At 42.0% G+C, this 13,938-nt stretch overlaps 1 protein-coding gene across 1 annotated transcript in view; it reads left to right on the top strand.

Moving 5' to 3' along the window:
- XIRP2 (xin actin binding repeat containing 2) overlaps window positions 1-13,938 on the top strand; it is a 1,179,469-nt gene that overhangs the window by 30,149 nt on the left and 1,135,382 nt on the right. The window lies entirely within an intron of this gene.

Genomic DNA, 13,938 nt, shown 5'->3' with positions numbered 1-13,938 from the left:
TAACAATTGTCCCCCTGAAGAGATGGTTTAAATGGACATTTCCTTGGGATATTAATAGGCAGGAAAAAATATCCTATGACAACCATCTACGGCAGTGAGATCAGCGGCATCAATGTTTCTTATTCTGGATATCCAATGTGGTGGCAGTGGAATTTTGCTTTAATTCATGGGCATATATGACAATTGTAATTAATAAATGGTGACATGTAACAGTAAATGGCTGCAGGATGTGACGATGGTGAGTTGCACCAGTTTCATTGCTTTGTGATTTCATTAGTTAGGTAGGTAGTAGTTTTGCCCTACCTTCTCTCTAAGGCAGAGATAGCAGCATTTATAGTTGGTTATAGTATAGAATGTGCCCTGGTACCTGTTTCCCAAGCGACGGGGGCTAAATAATAATACATTGATTCACCTGTCAGTAAAAGTACAGATATAGCTTCTGTCAGTACCGTGAAGACATGGCACTGCATAATTGTAATTATAAGTAATCGATGCCTGGCATATTTTCCATTGAATATCCATTAAGATGTAGAAGTAAACCCTAATAAACTATATAGTTTCAATACTGCTCCCTAGAAGGTTATCCACAGATTAACAACTAAACCACCAGCATGAGTTTTATGCGTCATCGCGGTCACACTGACGCATGCCTTTCTTTACCTATCAATACACCTACGAATTCTGAAATGCAAATGTTAAAATGTCTTATATTTGAGTTAAGTGGCTGTACAGAGCAGCCCTGAAAATATATTCCCTGCTGTAGGTTTTTACCTGGCTCAATTAGATTCCAGTACAACTATGGTGAGTCATCTAACTGTATAACAGATGTATATCAATGACCATTGTGAAATCACAAAGGGCTCTCTTTGAAGACTTGGAACAGTGGGGTATGTCATTTATCCTCGTACGTTACTTCAACACTATGGCTCGCTAGTTTACTATCTGGCATGCAACCTACAAATGCACTTGGGAAATTGTTCATACCTACACACTTGCCCCCAACCACACACTCGCCGCCAACAAATGTACAAAAGGTGTTACTGATGCACAGACGCACATACTCACAGGAGGGATAGTCAAAAGAAACACGCGTGTGCCTTTTTGCACATAATAGAACAGGAACTGAGCCAAATGTCAGTTCAACTGGTGGCCCCTTCTCATTCCTTCTTATGTAATTCTGGACTCTTCTGGGAGCACACTCAAAAGCACGATTCTCTGAGACTCTAGTTTTCCTTTGCTTATAGGGCAAATCTGTGTGAGCGCCAGAAGAATGAAATAAAAGAAAGTTATTGTTACAATACATTGTTTCTGAAGTGCTATAGCAGGCTTGTTATAGGATAAACTGACATGTATAGAACTGGAGGAACGTGATGTACCATGCTGAAGCATTGGAACCAGAACTGGAGATTAGAAGCATGATCTGCGTGTGGTGTCATGCTGCAGCAGTGAATCCGGATCTGGAGTGTGGTGTATGAACTGGACAAGTCCCATGTTGTAATAGTGTGTGATAGATCTGGAGTGTAGGAGCCTGCAAGTGGCCAAGCCACATGCTACAACAGCGGAATCTATGACTGGCACCGAAGAGCATGATAATGGTGATTTGTGGAAAGAAGAGCCATATTGGGAAGCACCAGTTGGCAATTAAAAAGTTGCTGATGCTTACATGGCTAGATAGGTTAGCAGCGTCTTTTCGATATTAAGGTAACGCATTTCATAAAAATTGTTCTTCTCACTGCAAACTGTAGTAAACTACTTCTCTGTAGTGCTTTACTGATTAGAATGTTCATGACTTCATGGAATGCCTGGGGGACTCTCTGGCTCATAGTGTCAGTTGATCAACTCAGGCTGAGCTGCTTAGAGCTGGCTCCTGGTGGGTTTTTATCTATACTTCCTGTTTTCTTCTATCATCTAACCTAGGAGGAATCTACAATAAAGAATCTACCTACTTACACAGCTGGACTGTGCATCATTAATTTACCACAACTTGGCGACGTTTTAAACTGGATGAACCTTCGTGTGCATTAAGAAGAAAGAACGGATAAAGGATTGAGGTACTAAAAGACTAGGAACTAAAGACATTAAGGATTTTTCAATACGTTAACCCAAAGGAAACACCTCAGCCCGCCCCACCAGTGTCCTATACTATCCGGACAGCCTGCAACCTGAGTGTTTGGGTTTCATCACTTAAGACGCTGTGGTCACTAGGAAAACATATTTTAAACTGTGTGTGTAATTGTCCTGCCTCAAGCCTTGTGATTGTATTGTCTACCAGCGTGTTCAACTTTCCAACGGACTCTGCCTACCCTGCCTGTGTGACATGTGCTAGTGTTTCTGGGAGGCACAAAACCGCATGGCAGCTGCTGTTATTTTGGCATGACTACTGTAACATCGTTCGGTGGTTCTGCATTTTAGAACAACATCATTGGTGAGTTTTCGCAGCTTTTATTTATTTTCTACGGCAGAACTCGCTTCTTTCTGGCAGATTGGTTCTAGTTCTGCTTGGCTACTCCAGTCCTAAACTTACGAAAGTGATTAGCAGCGTGTAAATACAGCGCGGTTTCAGCGTGCTTTGTTGACTTTCTTTTCTCACCTGACTGAACGCTGTTGACGGTTGGCCGACGGTTGGTCCGCAGCGATCTTCTAGTTTTCCCTGCTACCGTCCGAATGATGACGTCTTTGGAATGTTCGTGGGAGTTAGCGACGATCTGCATGTCCTAATTCTTCCCTCTTGTGACGCTTTGCTACGAAGACACGTCAATCGTACTATCACGCTGTCTCTGCCGTGAACCATCCGGCGGAGGCGTAACAGTGTGCCGCCATCTTGGTTCGTTTCAGTGCGCTGTTCCGAGTTATGTCTTCGAGCGTGTTTGGTGCTGCGGATTGCGACTTTATGTCAGAAGCATTCATGTGGACTTCCGCCTCTGGTGTAACGATGGTAACTGTCTTGTGTAAAAGCCTTTGTGCGCCGGCTGATCAATGGTGGGACACGAGTAAAGATTTTCCAAGACCAGCACCATGATTACTGTTCCAGTGTTACTTTCGGGACTGCACTAGGGACAAGGATAACGTACACACAAGTGAATGGTTCCCGAAATCAAGTACCTATTGCACTCAAGACCTCGGGTGAGAGATCGCTCACCGGAGCTGATGTTATCTATTATTTACAGTTGTAGTTCTTATCTCGCTGCATGTTTTGTATTAGTCAACACCTTGCTGCATGTTTGGAGTGTGCCGATGCATTGGTTGGTGTTGGACCACTTTGTTTAACCCCTTGTCTACCCTTCTTAGGGAATGTGGTAGTCTTGGTTTTCCAGGGTGTTTGTGTGTAACCCATTCAGGTCCTCAAGGCTGGTTTTCTGTGGTGTACCCTATGCAGTGGAGATTGAGTGTTTGGGTGCAGTCTATGCCTCATTTTTGTTTCCTTTGTGTTGTAGTGGTATGTGTGTGGGTAGTACATGTCCTATTTTGGTTCCCAAGTTTATTGTTCTGTGGTGTACCCTGTTCAAGGGATATTGTTTGTTTGCGGGTGGTCCACGCCCATTTAGGTTCCCATGTTTATTGTCCTGCGGTGTACCCTACTTAGGGGAGGTTGTGTATTTGTAGGTAGTCAATGCCCCAATTCAGTTCCCAGGTTCACTATTCTGCGGTGTACCCTACTTAGGGGAGGTTGTGGATTTGTGGGTAGTCAATGCCCCGTCAATGCCCTATTTCAGTTCCCAGGTTCACTATCCTGTGGTGTACCCTACTTAGGGGAGGTTGTGGATTTGTGGGTAGTCCATGCCCCATTTCAGTTCCCAGGTTCACTATCCTGCTGTGTACCCTACTTAGGGGAAGTTGTGTTTTTGTGGGTAGTCAATGTCCCATTTCTGTTCACAGGTTCACTATCCTGTTGTGTACCCTATTTAGGGGAGGTTGTATATTTGTGGGTAGTCAATGCCCCGTTTCTGTTCCCAGGTTGACTATCCTGCGGTGTACCCTACTTAGGGGAGGTTGTGATTTTAAAGGGTTAGTATGTGTTCCCTATTTTTTTGGGTGGAGATTGTTAAACATAGTTTCTTTTTGACACTCTGCTTCTGTCAAAGTCTACCTGCCTGAGATTTGAGGCCAAGGGTTTCATGTCGGTGGGACTTTGGGTGAGGAGTTTTATCATATTTTTCTCTGTCAGCATGTTTTTGTCAGGGGAGCTTGTAAAGGGTCTGTGTCTACGCTCGCCTTTTTTTATCAGGGTGTTTACCCTCTGGTGTACCCAGTGTGAGCGTGACCACCTTTCTTTGCTACTTTGGTCTTCATTCATCTAAACCATGCCTTTACCCTAAGGGAAGGGGATGTGGCATCTAGTAGCATTTAGTTGTTTTTTTTTGTCCATCTAAAATTTAGCATGTTATTGTATTTCTGATCATGCTAATGATACCTCATGCAGTACTTGTTGTACATTATTTGATTTGTGTACTTCATTGTGTACTTTCATGTAAATGTCATACTTGAGGTATTTTTGTCTATATTTTTCTCTATTCTTCTGTCATTCCCTAAGGAAAGAGGATGTGTAGTAAACTACTCCTCTGTAGTGCTTTACTGATTAGAATGTTCATGACATCATGGAATGCCTGGGTGACTCTCTGGCTCATAGTGTCAGTTGATCAACTCAGGCTGAGCTGCTTAGAGCTGGCTCCTGGTGGGGTTTTATCTATACTTCCTGTCTTCTTCCATCATCTAACCTAGGAGGAATCTACAATAAAGACTCTACCTACTTACACAGCTGGACTGTGCATCATTCATTTACCACAACAACCTTTATCCGGTGAGACAAGAGGACCTAACAGTAAAGTCTTAGTTTAAAACTATCTGTTGGACAAGCAAAATGTTCTTGCAGTGTGCTGATGTGTGATGTAATTTGAAATGAGTTCTGGCGCTTTATTAAGAAGAGCTTTATTTGAATGTTAACATTTTGAACAGGCATCTTTCCTTCACTGCAAACACAAGGAGAAGATGGACAGAGTGCTGAAACTTTTCAGACACTCACCCCCAGTCACAGATCTCAGTTTAATCCATCATCGTTCTTTAACTCACTTCACCAGACACAGTTCAGACCCAGCCATATGCAAATCAGTCTTGACCCTGTTTCTCATGGAAACAGTCCAACCCGAACTTCAAAAGCCAGATCTTACCTGGACCGGAAACAAACATACTGGGATGGGGTTCGGGTATTACTCCTCATCAGCCAGGCTAGCTTGAATACAGTGACAAAGTGAGCTAGGGACTCACGTCTGGGCATACTATGTCAACTTAGGGCAAATTAAGCAAATCCAAGGAGATGATTGGCGGAGCGCTGAAACATTTCAGACACTCTCCCCCAGTCACAGAGGTGGCAGTTAGTGGAGTGATTTGAGAACTAGGTGAATGTAGACTTCAAGTGCTACATCAGTGATTAACTTGGCCGCAGATTTTGCAAGTCTTGAAACACATATAGGTAAGAGGTGCTCTTTCAGGGACATTGTTGATTTAAAACAATGTGGGAAATGCCTGTTGCCATTGTAATGGCTGAGGGTAAGACTGGAATTTCTAGGGAACTTTGAATGAGGAGAATTTTTAATATGGCTCATCAAGAACTTCCTTATTAAATATATGGCACTGATGTGTGCTTCAAATGAAAGAAACAATATTAACATGGTGCATGGTTGACTAATTCCGGATTTAAGTATCCGGTGTACATTTTTAGAAGCTGTAAGTAAAGGATTATTATTTGGGGTGGGCGAATGACCATGTGGAGTAATGACACTCCTTGTCAGGATGGAACCTCAGTTACTAATTTAACATGAGCTTAATCCCTTTGTATATATGACCCAGAGCCTCAAACTTCAAGCAAAAAAACTCCCGAACCAAGTTAGGAAAATTGAATATACAAAATGACACCAAAACAACAAAAACCCAATTCGTGGAATTGGAAATATTAATTTTTAAAGCTTTTAAGTAAAAACAGCAGAAAATAGCACTAATGGTAGTCTACGTTTGTAGTGGACCAGGACCTAGGTGCGATTTAAGGCCCATGGTGCTGGAGCTTGGGACAGATATACCAAGAATATTGGTCATGTTGTGAGTATGGATGTCAAAAAAGTTTGAAAAACTTTATGTCCAACTTCAGAAAGGGATTGTCTCTTGTTTTTAAGAAAAGAATTTAAAAAAAATTTAATTCCCCCTGCAAAATTGGACTTTGTCACTTTTTGAGAGGAAATGTCTTCCCTGAGTGGGACTCTGCTGAAACTTAAGACACTACAGTGGAAGCGAAGGCGGGATACTAGAAGCATGTTGGTCCTGCTGCTGAAACTGTTCTAAGCCCTATGGTAGAATATGACTTTGTCACATTTTCAGAGGTGTGTGGATCTTTCAGTGGGATGAAGCAGAAATCTATTCTAATTCTGTAGAACTGCCAGTTACCTTTTTTCAAGTGGGTCCAGCTAAAGCTCTGGAACTAAGGAAGAAAAGTTTTCAAAAAGATACCTACTTTCTTCTGGTGTCCAAACAACCACAGCAGCGCACTTCTAAGCCCCCCTCCCCAAGACCTCATGGAAGGTCCTTCAAGACTTTCAGGGTGCTAGGCAGTGGCCCACAGCAAAGTTTAGTGTACACCTAATTGCTACTGGATGGCTTGGCACTTTGGGGGCGGGGGAAGGCATCTTGCAACTTGTGTTCCTGTAGCCACACAGGAGGTCACCCAGCTGACCCTTGTGGTCTATTTTATTTTCCTAGCTACAAGGGGTAGCAGTTCCAGTCCTTCAAGGGCCTTCTCAGATCCGATTTCAGATCCAGTCCTTTACTGACCTTCTGCTGATCCAGAAAGTATTCAGAAAATGGTACCTTGCGGTGCAACATTTATGTCTGCCACCAGCCCGTGGTTGGGGATGACTCGAAACTCTTCCCTAACCAACGGGGTACATTTTTCCAGAGCACCCCTACCCTTGCAGTTCCTGTTTTTCCCTGCTGCAAACAACCCCACAGTGCACCTTATTCCCAAAATCCAAAATGTCTAACCCCTAATGCAGAACCTCTGTGCCCACCCAGAAGTATGGGTAATGAGCATACCCTTCCTATGTGGCCACTCAAAACCAGTTCTGAGGCTACTTTTCTGGCTGCTGATTTCTGGGTTTCCTGCCATCCTGACTACAGGGACAAAGTCTGGGCCTTTCTAGGCTTCACGTAACAATTACTTGTGACCTGATAGGCCGTTTGAATTTTCTGGGTCCCCTGCAACTGGTCTTCCTGCCAGGGTAAGAAACCACCTTCCTGCTCCAGAGCAATGTTCCTGCTCTGGGAGCCGTTTTCACACATTATTAAGGTTAAGTACTTGATTGACTGCTTCTGGGGAGCTTATGTAAATTCGCCTCCAGGAGTTTCAGGCAGGGGAAAGGTAACTTTCTAAAAGTTACTTTTTGGAACTGTTTATTTAAATTCAACCTCACTTTTCTTTTTTTTTATTGGGTTTTTAATATATATTCAGAAGAGTGGTTGAATTTTTTTTCTAACTGGTCCCAAAGCTGAGATACTAAATTAATATTTTTGTCTGTGCTCCGGTTTGCTATAAATTGCAGCCACCCTGCCACTGTGAAAATAGGTTTTAGGCCCCCCTTGTCGTTATAGGGGCGTGTCCCATTATATAAATGCCATGAACTTTACTTTGTGGACTGCAAGGCCTAACTATGGGTGACTTAGTCGTATTTAAAAGTGTCGTATTTTGCATGTCAAAAAGGGTTATTTTGACAGGGTGCACAGCAAGGTTTACATTGCAGCAGTCTGGTTACAGTGGTAGGCCTGAAGCCATGTTTTGTAGACTCACTCTATGAATGCCACAATCATGCTACAGTTCATAGATGGCATTTAGCTTCCTGGCCTTGGATGCATTTACTACAGCATATACCAGGGAGTTGTATGCATGTTCAATATATCAATTTAGGATAAGCCAATATAACCATGTTGAAAGTGGAGTACTTGCCTTCTACTCCTGTTTAGCATGAATAGCAATGCACAGCTGATGTAGTCTATGGAAAAAATAGGGTTCAGAAAAAGACAAAAAATATGGGGTAACCATGCAGAAAAGGGCAACTCGCCTACATAAGCTATCTGGGTTAGTCCTTTGTAAGGAGTACCGTTTATTTAATATTAATACAAAGAAGATTGCCATTTATCTAAGAGTCGATGACTTTTAAGAATTTCTTGTTATAGTTTTAAGCAGGTATGCACTGGAAAACCATAGTAAGATCGGGCAACCAGAGCATGAATGTGGAAGGCACTTCATAAGTTCCCGAGTAAATAAAGCATTGAATAAAGCGGAGAACAGGCTTAAGCTTGAGCCTACACATAAGGGTAAAGCAGCAGCAGCAATTGAGAGTTGAGAATGTGGATTGAGACCAATATGTGTTTTGAAAGGCTAATCAAGTCAGTGATTTTAATTTCTGACTGAAAATATAATGGTTACGAATGTCAAGAATAGCCTGAACAAAGGAGTATTAGCAGGGCAGAAGCATTTTAACCATCCAACCTGAGGATTTGCATACGGTATCACAGAGATATCGGCGAAGCAAGCAAGAATTAAGTAGATGAAAAGCATCCAATAGATTTTTTTTCTCCTTCATGTTGATTAAGTACTTTTGAATTTTGCTGCTCTAGTCTCTTAAAAGACCCAAGAGGGATTAAGTACAAAAGTGAAAGGGTGAATACCACAATATCGAAGTAAAAAATACTGACCTGTACACACATTGCCTGCGGAGTATTCGCTATCAATACATACTCTAGGCAAGCATAGAGAAGAAAGGAGGGATTTGCTATTCTTAACTCCACGTCTTATTTACATTGACAACGTTTTGATAGTCAAAATTGTGGAACATATAGAAGTGAAGATTGATCTTTTAATTTCAGTATTGTTGTATTGTTGTAAATGATGTGCTATTGTAGACCGCTAAAGGCCAGAAGTACAAAAGTTGGTAACTGGTTTGGATAGGATAGGTATCTCCTTGCTTTCCCCTTTTGGAATCTGGGTTCTAGCCTCAAGGGAAGAAGACAATGGTCCATGGGATGCTGTTCTCTCCCTTGAAATTTTCCAAAAGGGGAAGCATTTTTTTTGCGGCACCAGTTCCTTTAAAGAACATGAGCTGCTTAAAGAAAAAAAATCAGTTTTCACTTTGGAATGCAGTCCCGGCCCACCATCGGTGTGATTTCACCCAATCAAGGGGTGGGGGGCACAAATTGTGACCTGCCTAATGAATATTAATTAGGCACATCTTCTGCAGCCTCTGGTATTTTGTGAGCCAGCCTATTAGTACATAGGGCCAATTGTGAAACCAAATTCCTTTTGCAAAATGTCGATGCACAATTTGTGTTTTGTTTTTGGAATAATAGTACATCTGACCCAAAGTCATGTGCTTCCCTTGTTGCTGAAGACTCAAGGCCAGGCTGGCTACCGGGCGTTTTGGTGTGCTGCTGAGCTGGGCGCTGATTTTGTTAATGGGGACCTGCGTGTGCTGAAAAACCTTTGTTTTGCTTTCTTTTATTTCGAAGCACACGCAGGTCCCCATCAACTAAATCAGCCCCCACCGCAGTGAAATCTGCCTCCAGCTCGGCAGCACACCAAAACGCCCGGTAGCCAGTCCAGCCCTTGCTGAAGTTTGTGTAATGTTATTGGTCTGAAGGATGAAAGTACGTGATAAAGAGATTTTGTAAAAAATTATTGTGTAAAACTTGTGGGGTGTGGAAGAGGCTAGAGGTGGATGGATAACAAGTGGACACTGGTCATTATCACCCAAGTCCATTTTAGCAGAAGCTTACAGTAAGACAAGAGCGACCCAATATTAGCTGCCCAAAATCAAAATATCTTGGGACTTTAAATGCGTCAAAATCCAATTCCTATGAAAGCACACCTTTTTAGAAGCCCATCAACTGAGGTTTAGACCTCCATGTGGAATGATGGTTTCCTTGTGTCCTCATGTAATTTCCTGGCCAGAGCTGAAGGCGATAACACCCTATTTACTAACCTTGATGTGCATTACAAAGTTCAACACGCAGTAGCTGCTTAGTAAGCCTATGTTTGTAGACTTCGTGTAAGGTGAAGTTCTGAAGGAGTTTGAGTTCTCTCTTACCAGTTGCACTAAGAGCATCAGTTTGTAGATGATATAATCATCCGAGACTAGCGATACATGTCAGGTTTCTGAATTTTAAGATCTAGGGGTGCCTTCAATACCAATTTTGTTGAACACAGACAGCCATGTGCCAGTAAGTGGCCCACAGGATGTAACGAGGAGCTTAATAGGACTAAAGCAGAGATCATCATACCAGGATGAAGTAAAACATGCCAGAATGCTAACATTCACCCTGAGCCCCCATGACTCGCACATTTTTAGGATGCCCCAAGTCATTTACATAAGCAGTAGAATGTCATGGGGACATTGGGGAAGCAAAAATGTATTTTGGGAAATGCCTTTCCCCTAAGGTCATCTGCACCTTCCTTTGGTTTTGACAGTTTAAACATTCATTGACAAAATACACTATAAAGGTAGTGTGGGTTCACATATATTACTTCCAGACTGGATTTGCCTACTGCCCTACTGGACGGCTTATTTAGTGTCAAGCTGTCCATCTACAATATGTGCAGAATACGATTGTAAGACTGCCACTCAACACTGAGAAATATAATGGCATCTCAACAGGATAATTCTCCGATTATCAGTTGCAGGTTTCCTAGTAGATCACATTTAAAATTAAATGTTTGCTTTACGAGTCTATTTTGCTATACAACTCCAATATTTTGTTGCTCGAATATTTACAGATGTGTACTTTGTGTTGATCTTGGATCAGGCAAACATAACCTAATATGGTTTCAAGGAACCCCCTTGCATTTGTTGTAGTGTAGAAGCTCGACAGATTTGACATTAAATACGTATTGTGGGGCCTGGCACATAATACTCGAATAAAACCATGGAGTACCTGGCAATGTGAGTGGAACGTGAATCCGCTGTTATAAGTCACACAGTTAATAACATTGAGTAATATATAGGCTTAAGTGTTAGAATTCTCTACCCGAAGGTTAACCACTAAAAATAAAGAATCTCTTCTGTATGTGGAAAATGTTTGAGGTAATGTTAAAGTTACTTACCTTCAATAACGTTATATCTGGTAGAGACTCAGTCTAGTCACAGATTTATTCACTTTGGAATTCTCCCCAACTGCCAGTCTGGATCCGGTTATTTTTCAGCAGTACCTCTGTGCGCCGGGGGAAGGCGTCTTATGACTCTGCAGTGACGTAGACTCCAGTCATGACGTCAGTGGAGCCATATAAGTTTCCTCTGGTGCGCGGACATCAGTTTCTTCTTTGAAACATCCGCGCCAAACAGGGAACCACTACAGAAACTGGTTGTGGAAGCAGTGTGTCAAGAAGATATAAAAAATCTTTGAAACCTTAATAAAGAAGAAACATCAAATGTTATTACCAGACCTGGTTTTTGAAGAAAAACACCAAAACACAGAGCTACGTGAAACCCTGTCCCTTGGTGAATAACCCTCCTATAAAGAAGGAAAACCTTACACTCCTACAGTCCATTCATCAATGGTAATGAATGGCATGGTAATAGTAAAACAAAACCTATGAAAACCACACCAAGCTGTTTGTTTATTAAAAGTGCCAATACAATGTATGAAGATAACAAACAAATACTTTCAAAAGAAAGAACATATAAATAAATCCATACGGCTCACTGGTATAAAATCCAGTGTGAAAGAGAACCCCCGCCCCAGGGGCGTAGCTAGAGCTTGTGGCACCCGGGGCTATCCCTCAGATTGCCGCCCCCCTTGCTGGGGAAAAAAGACGGCGAGCACTTGAGAGGTCAGAGAGACACGTGGTATCGCTGCTAATAGTTACCTCGATCATGCAAGTTACATGCATATACATGACACAGCCCAAGACTACACAGTTGAATACACCGGTGACCGGCAGTACAAAGGAGAGCACACACACTACACTGCATGATCTATCTGGGGACTCAGAAAAACTGCATGTGACATCCATCAGAGAGTTGCGTGAACAATTACAACACGAAAGGAGTGCATACCACATATCAGCCCTACTTGAAGTTGGAATGTTTGAAATCCTGTTTTATGCTGCTGAGGTTTTGAGAAATTTGAATTTTATGCTGTCTGAACAATTTCCCAAGGTAAGTTGGTCTTTGCCTTCCTTACAAGTTTGCATTAAATTCTGCTATGTGCGGTAGCACCTGGAACCACACTTATTGGACTCTTCAGTTTTGGAATGAAAACCATGTTCCCTTGATAAATGCTTTCAGGCCAAACCAACTAATATCTATCGGGGGAAATGGCATTTAGGTGCAGTAAGCAGCAAGATCTGGAGTTGGTCCTCATTACTGGGGGAATAACCACTCGTAATGAAGGATATAGCAACAACAACAACAACAAAATCAAAATACTTCCCTTCTACCGGCACTATCCTTTTTCAATCCAAAAACCAGACTAACATGTCCACTACTCAAATAAATTTCCTATTTCACTATACTAGTTACCCACTAATCCTTTATGGGTTCCGAAGTAGCATGCTACTCACCGAAAAAGCACATTAACATCTCAACATGGGTAGCAAGCGCTGTATAAATGCAAGCCTTTTTACCTCTTCTACCCCTTCGGTATCCTTCTTAATCCAAATAATTGACTAACATATCCACCACTCAAATGATTAAAAATGACTTTCATATTTCATTATACTAATTGAGTCTGTGAGCTCTGCCTCACGTGGTCTATCCCACCCTCCAGTGTGAAATGACCAAACATAAGTAGGAAAGGAAAAAAAGTGAAAAACGATTGGCAGTGCCTCACGGGAGTAACACCATGGGAGTCTGCAGACTGGTACTCGCCTACATCCTCAGGTTCTCATCATCGGCGACTGCCAACTCATAACAAAAATTGTGATTAAAGTAAGAAAAAGAAAGAAGATCAGTGCTAAGTTCCTAAATCTCCATATCTCCACGATCATTCTCAATCCATATAATTTGACTACTAACATATTCACCAATCACCTTACTTTCATATTTTCATTATACTAATTCACCACTATTCCTTTCTGGGTTCCGAAGTAACGGCCACTTGCCAAAAAAGCGCTTTAACACCCCATCAAGGGTAGCAAGCACTATATAAATGCAGACCTTTTTCCCTCTTCTATCCTTCTCAATCCAAATAACTGACTAATATATACACCCCTCAAATTTCTTTCACATTTTCACTATACTAAGTCACCACTATTCATTTATGTGTTCCGGAGTAGCGTGCCACTCGGTGAAAAAGCGCTTTGATCCCTCGTTCTGGGTAGTGAGTACTATAGAAATGCAATTACAATACAATACAAAAAAATAATTGCAAAAGTGCCATCAACACCCTCAAGCCACCAGACAAGGGGAAACCATGCAACCAAATTTAAATACATTCTTCCAAACTCCTGACCTCCACAAAGAACGTAGGTCCATATCGGTGTGTCAAAGGCAATATTGAAGCTACATGAAATCAAACCCACCTGGCCCACATTCTGTGTTAAACTAGACATTAGGTTAAAGTTGTTAAATATGAGGTGCTGCACCTCAGCCTCCTCTTAGATATGTTGCAGCTTTGACCAAACCACAGAGAGCAAATGCTGATTATGCAAGAAAACAGAAGGGGTTCATAAGAGGAGCCCGAAACAATTGGAAGGATATCAGCAAATAAAAGCAAAAATACTCATGTGTGCATGGGAAGCAGTTAGAAACACACGGGAAAATGACTTCAACCCCATTATTATTCACAGAACAATATGGACCTCACAGACCTCCCCAGTGCCCAGTTGGCAATGTTCTTCTGTGCTGTAGTGTGACATTGTATCTGAGGTTGAGGCAGGCTAAACCAAGGTAAGAAGCCATGGCA

This window comes from Lissotriton helveticus, chromosome 3_1, assembly GCF_964261635.1.
Source record: "Lissotriton helveticus chromosome 3_1, aLisHel1.1, whole genome shotgun sequence".
In the NCBI taxonomy this organism is placed as follows: Eukaryota; Metazoa; Chordata; class Amphibia; order Caudata; family Salamandridae; genus Lissotriton; species Lissotriton helveticus.
This window is presented reverse-complemented; position numbering and strand designations above follow the sequence as displayed.